Genomic DNA, 6,749 nt, shown 5'->3' with positions numbered 1-6,749 from the left:
GCGGTCTCGCGTCTCGGGGGCTCTCAGCGGTGCGGTGCGGTGCGGTGCAAGAGCGGGGCGCGGGGGGGTCAGTGTCGCACCGCCCTGTTCGCCGCTGGCCAGCAGTGAAGCGCGGGCCAAGGGCCGAGCCCAGCCCCGCTGCCTGTGGGCAGCTCGTGGGAGAGGTCGGTTGCGGGAGCAGCCCCCCCCCCCCCCTCCCCCTCGTAGCGCAGCTGCCGGTACCAGTGTTCATTCACACCGGTGTGTTCTTAACGCAGGAGCTTGAGTTGACCTGTCTGTCTGCTTTGTTTAAGGGTATCTGCAGCTGTGAAGGGATCAACGTGCACAAAGGCGCTCTGGTGGCAGAGAGGGTTTTTGGAAAATTGAGGCTCAACCGGTAACTCTTACTTAGACATTCAAGGTATCTCTTGGGTTTTACCAAAACTCAAATGAAGCACATGTAGTTCTGTCTTCAGCAGAAAGCTGCATCTCGTTTTCTTAACTCTGTCCCAGGAAGCAGCTCACACAGGAAGAAATGTGTAGATTAGAATTTTTTCATATATTTAAATTATGGGTGAGGGAAGCACCTTTAAAATGGCCTGGCTTAAATGTCCCTATGGATGCACAAAGTGCTGTGGGTAGTCTGCCATGTTTAGCAACTGAATAGCCTTCATTGGTATCTAGATGTCTGCTTGCTGAGATCAATACTTCCTTGGTGGGAACCACCAGCTGATTCCCTTTCAGCAGCGGCTTATATCAGATGATTAGAAGAAGCATTGATCACTGAGTCAGGAATCAAGGGATGAGGTGTCAGATGCACACAGTTTGAAGGAAGGCCCATATGAGGGGGGTTTCCTGTAGAATTTTCAAAGCATGGAAGGTGTCTTGATTTAATCCAGCAGTTGTCAGCTGCCCAGTGCAGTTCTGTGCCTGTGCTAGTGTTACACTACTGGGAGAGAAATGTGCTGTCAGTGTTTCCTGGTACTCCTGATACTGTTCTAGTGCCAGTCAGTGCCAGGTTTTGGTAGCACTTTGCATGCTTGAGAGTGGAGTAACTCTTTCTCTGTAGAGTTAATCCTAGACTGGATGCAAACAATTGTTTCCTTACTGTGCATGAAAATGGCTGCAGAAGCTTTTTTTGTTACCTTTTGTGTCTGAAAACAAGATGGGGGTGGGGAAGTTAGCTTGTTTAATTGCATCAGTCTACCAAAAAAAGTACAGAAATAAACTGAAGCGAGTATTGGATGCTGGATCTTTAGGGCCCCAGGGCTGACTACTTTTTTTTTTTTAATTTCTGGATTTCAGGTAGAAGCCTATTCATATTATTTTTTCTACGGAGTGATACAGAGACATCCAATAGCTGTCTGAGGAAAAGGAAGGAATAAATGTTGCTGTTCTTAAGACCTGCAAACTTAAGAGATGCAGGGAGATGAGAGTACATGAAGAGGACTACCCCTGTGTATGCAAGGTTCAGGTGTAGCAAGATGAAACATAAAAAGTGAGTTAAGGGATTAACATAATGGAAAACATGCTTGATATGACTTGTTAACACATTTTTAAGAATTACTCTTGATTATTTCTATTTATTAAAGTTGCTTCTATTTAAATCTGTTTGTTCTTTCTGGTTTTTATGTTGTTTGCCAGGCTCTCCGTTGAGATCCACATTTTGGCTCACTGAGCCTCTTTTTCTTCCCTGGGGTTGAATGGGAGGACATATTGAGAGGTTATTGGGCTGCTGGGGAACATGAAGGTCTATTTGTAGAATAACATACAAAATAAACTAGGAAAACACTTTATTTTGAGAGAGGGCAAAATATGTTTATAACAGTAATTAACTTCAAAGTTTCCACTGTATAGAAGAACTGCCCTGTATAAGGTCTCTGGCCCATCATGGAAGGTGAGCTGGATGGAGCTGAGTTGAGGGAGATTTTTTTATGGAAATTTGTTACTTCTTTTAGTGCTTAGGAAGTTATCTGAATGTTTAAGTGTCGTATTGGCAAGGATTTGCTTTGGTGATACCTTTTATTGGACCAACTGCACATTTTGGGGAGATGTTAGACAAGTGTTCAGGTCCAGAGGGTCTTTCCTCAGTTGTGGTGAAGAAGCAGATGCAGTACGAGTCCGGATGTAGCTCAAAGGTGTTTCCTGCTTTACTAGACCTGAGGAAGGACGCAATGTTTTCAAGATGTAGTTGATCCAGTAAATATCTCCAACTCCATTCCTCCCCCCCCCCCATATTTCCTAGACCAAGGCTGTCTGATTTAGAAATGGCCTGGGGCCAGAAACCTGGTGGGCCATGTTGGAAGAGAGGGGAAAGGAGGGGGGTTGCTGGCCCCAAAGCTGCACAGTACGTGGACACCACTGCATATTTGCACAGGTGCCATGCCCAACCAAAAGGATGTGTGCCCAGACTTGCCTTAAGTTCTCCAGGTTGCATTGCTCTACCTATTGGAACAGGGAGGAGTAAGTTTTTAACTTTAAAAAAAAAAAAATCTAAGCAACAAGACTAGAGTTTTACACACGAAAAAACTAAACAGGGATGTCCAACTTACCTGACGTTACAGGTAGGGTGAGGGTTGCTGAGCCAGTCTACAGACTGAATCTGGACTGACCCTCTCTTGCATGCAGTGCCTGGGATGCTGGGTTGCATGCTGCATATAGCACATGCTGATCCTACTCTGGGGCTCTCACTGCATGTGGTGCACAAGCTGGATCTGGTGCTATACACAACACAGGGCCTGGGGTGCTGGCTGCATGTAGCACCCTGCTGGACCAGCCTTGTGTAGTGATTTCAGTGCAGCCTGATCTGGACTGGCCTCAAAGCCAGTGTGCTGGGTGCTGCATGCAGTACATGTCCTTTGACTGACCTTGTGCTGTGTGCAGCTGATGACTAGAAAATTATATTTAGAAATTTGCTTTTAGGAATTGACTTGTAGGTAAAGTAGATTGACTTTTACTAGTAAAAGTTTAGGATTGTGAATCCAAAAAGGATGACAAATCTGGTAGGGAAATACAAATTGCCCGAGCGAGGGACTAACAGAGGGATGGAGGTGAGGAGGGGAATGCAACTAGGTTACAGAAAATACAATGATAGCCAACTAAGCAGGGGGGATGGGGGAAGGGGAGGGAGGGGGTTCGCAATGTTGAGAGAGAAAGAAGGTAGATACACACAAACCTGTTACAATAGTCCGCAATGGTGAAGAAAATAATTTGAAGAAAGTGTCTCAGTCCATATAGAGTCTCATCACTGGGGTCCTCTTCGGGTGGAGCGGGGTTGTCCGTTGCTGAAGAATCCTCTCGAAGTGAAGTCCATTTGGTATGGGGGGGGGGGTCAGGCGGCGGTTCATCTGGCGGGACTTTAGAATAATGGTCTAATTTAGAATAATGGTCCAGGGGAACAGCAAGGGCTAACTGTTTTTTAAAAAAGCCTGTTTGTGACGGTTTCCTTCAAGACCTGCTGTCTGGAGCCACATAAACAGGCTGGGAAACTTGCACAGTGTACCCATAACAGAGATAAGGGACTCTGCAGCATTGGCACCAGGTCACAGTGCCCAACTGCAGAGCACTTGGGATTTCTGGTTTTGGTAGATGGACCAAATTAGGAGGCCAGGGCATGCTCAAATTAAGATGCTAGTAAATGGCCAAATTAAGATAGTGTCATAGTTGGTAGGGTAGGAAGGGACCTAAGCAGATCATCAAGTCCGACCCCCTGCCATGGGCAGGAAAGGATGCTGGGGTCAAACGACCCCGGCTAGGTGATTATCTAGCCTCCTTTTGAAGATCCCCAGGGTAGGGGCAAGCACCACTTCCCTTGGAAGTTGGTTCCAGCTCCTAGCCGCCCTGACTGTGAAGTAGCGCCTCCTGATGTCTAGCCTGAATCTACTCTCAGTCAACTTATGGCTGTTATTCCTTGTTACTCCCAGTAGTGTTTGGGGGAGCGGGAACTCTCCTGGTGAGTTTATAGATGGCCACCAGGTCCCCTCTCAGCCTTCTCTTGTGAAGGCTGAACAGGTTCAGGTCCTGTAGCCTCTCCTTGTAGGGTCTGCCGTGCTGACTCCTGATCATGTGAGTGGCCCTCCTCTGGACCCTCTCAATGCTGTCCACATCCTTTCAAAAGTGTGGTGCCCAGAACTGGACGCAGTACGCCAACTGTGGCCTGACCAGTGTTGCATAGAGGGGGAGGATCACCTCCTTGGCCCTGCTCGTAAAGCATCTGTGGATGCATGACAAGGTGTAGTTAGTCTTCCTGACCACATCCTCACATTGGCGGCCTATGTTCATCGTGGAATCAATAGTGACAGAGCACCACGAGTGCTCATAAAGCTGTGCCAGGGGTCCCGCAATGACCTCTGCCAATTCCCTCAGCACTCTGGGCTGAAGATCGTCAGGACCTGCTGATCTGAACACGTCTAGTCCCTCCAGAAGTTCCCTGACTAGGTCCTCACTGACCCTGGACCTGGCTGCGCCTCCCCTGGGTCTGTCCAGATTCCCAGTGAGGGGGGATGTCCCTGTCCCTGCTCAGAAAAATGGAAGAGAAGAATCTGTTAAAGAGATTAGGTTTGTTATCTGGTGCTACCACCAGATTTCCAAGCATGTCCTGCAGAGGCCCCACGTTACTTGGTACTTTCTTTTTACCCCCTATATTAAAAAAGGACTTCATATTATTTTTGATCCGGGTCGCTAGTCCAAGTTCCATCTTTGCCTTAGCCTTCCTAACAGCCCCCCTACAATCTTGAGCAGTAGAGGTATAAACCTCCTTGGTGATGGCCCCTCCCTTCCTTTGGGTATACCCCTCCTTTTTGGCTTTGAGATGTTCCTGGATGCTTTTGGTGAGCCATGCGGGCTTTTGAGCACTCTTGCCCCCTTTGATCCGTGTGGGGATTGGCACCTTTTGGTCTTGGAGGATCGTCTCCTTAAGGAACAACCACTCTTCTTGGACTCCCAACTCCCCTCCCCTCCGGGACCTCAGTGCCTCCCTCACTAGTCTCCTTACCTCACTGAAATCCGCCATCCTGAAGTCCAGGGCTGCTGCCTTGCTACAGGCCTTTGACACTCTGCGTTGGATAGTGAATTCCAGTAGGCGATGATTGCTATCGCCCAGGTGGTCAAGCATCTGCAGTCCTCTCGCCAGGTCATCGCCTGTGGCCAGGACCAGGTCCAACAAGGCATTTCCCCTGGTGGGACTGTGCACCTCCTGGGTTAGATGGAGGTCCTGTAACTCAGCTAGGAACCTACGTGAGTGGTCAGACCTGGCTGACTGCTCTTCCCAGCAGATGTCCGAGTAGTTTAGGTCACCCAGGATGACCATGTCCATTGACTTGACTGCCTCTGCGAGCTGACCTGAGAATTCCCAGTCCAGCTCTTCCCCCCCCGGTTAGGTGGCCTGTAGTAGACCCCTGAAGGCACAGCTGAATTATACCACACGCTCGTCACTCGGGTGATCAAGAGCTCTTACCACGGGTCGCTGAACTAAACGGGTAAACACAAAATTTGCTAACATAAGTTCGTCCTCTAGGGATCGAATCAAATAATAACCAGCACAAATACATATACACATAATCAGATTCATAACAAAGATGTGCACGATCAGGGCTTCAGTGGGCGTCATGGCAAAGTCGCGCGTCAGGCCCTCACTTCTTCCGATGATGTTATCCTTCTTGGGGCTTCTCTCCGCCACGCACTCTGAATTCCGGATCTGTAAACAAAACTCTCAAAAAATAAGTCAACGTATAACAAAATATTTACAAAGTTTCCATGGAACTACACTATCATTTCTAAAACATATAATACAGGTGTTTGCTACTTTAAACTACCTTCTCTTGCACACTCAACTAGATGAAATCGTCGAGGAGCCGTCATCTAGTTCTTCTAAATAATGGAAACCTAACTCAGGCCAGTTGCCATTGGCCTCTGTCCCCTAAAATCTGAAGTTGTCGCTTATTGAGTCCACAATGCTGTAGGAGAAATCTAAACATGTATCGCTCCTCTGGTGTTCTCTGTGGCAATGATGGACGATCGGATTCGCAATGTCTTGCGCCTTGAGCCTCAGTCGGGTGTTGACGTTCCATATCACTAGATAATCTTGGCTCCATCAGGGTACGCAGTCGTGACAACTGACGAAGGAGGTTACTCATGGGTTGGTTCACCATTAGGTTAAGCAGAATCCGGAGGACAACGATGTTCTTTCGCCCATAAACCTCAAGACAACTATCTACGCTGTGAATGGTTACTGGAACGGTTCCAGGATCTCGTAGTTGACGGTGAGGCCATGGTCTTATTCGCTGGAGTGATGTCAGTCCCAGCACACGTGCTCTGGGGTTCCAGGCACAGTACGAGACTCCGATGATTGCTAGCATAAGTTGTTCTGCACCAGTATGTTCTGGCCGTCCGTCATGCCATGCGTGGGCTTTTTGACCGATCAGTCCTGCAACAAGCGCTGGCAGTGGAATAGGCCAGTGAACGTTAAACGCCACCATGTTGATGTCAGTGACATGTCCTCTACTCCACAAAGCTTGTCTGACCAAGAAGCTTGCTTCTTCCTGGTTCAGCAGGTCGGACCCAAATTCCACGACCAAACGTCCCAACCATACAGCTAGAGTTTCTTCAGGTTGGATTCTTGATTCTCTGCACAAATCCTGCAATTCAGTTCTGGTGCGAGCGTAATAGGCAGTAGCAACTTGGCTGGTTGTTGTTACAGGCTGAACTACTGCTGCGGGAGTCATTGCTGCTGTTATTACTTCAGGCAGGAGGGGCAGATGCACTCCTCCGCT

General features: G+C 48.2%; 1 long non-coding RNA gene and 1 other non-coding gene across 2 annotated transcripts in view; both read left to right on the top strand.

The window, feature by feature from the left end:
• The first annotated feature begins 267 nt into the window (after window positions 1-267).
• Window positions 268-6,749, top strand: part of LOC102369694 — a 10,956-nt gene continuing 4,474 nt past the window's right edge. Inside the window, exons 1-2 of the long non-coding RNA XR_322900.3 lie at window positions 268-400; window positions 1,285-1,477. This is a non-coding gene — a long non-coding RNA (uncharacterized LOC102369694). The remainder of the gene's footprint in view (window positions 401-1,284; window positions 1,478-6,749) is intronic.
• Window positions 874-1,076, top strand: LOC112550560. Its single transcript, XR_003094470.1, has one exon. It is a non-coding gene; the product is annotated as a small nucleolar RNA SNORA74 (small nucleolar RNA).

Source organism: Alligator sinensis, unplaced genomic scaffold (assembly GCF_000455745.1).
Source record: "Alligator sinensis unplaced genomic scaffold, ASM45574v1 scaffold156_1, whole genome shotgun sequence".
NCBI lineage: Eukaryota > Metazoa > Chordata > Crocodylia > Alligatoridae > Alligator > Alligator sinensis.
Note: the sequence above shows the minus strand (reverse complement) of the source record. Positions and strands in the feature narration are given on the sequence as shown.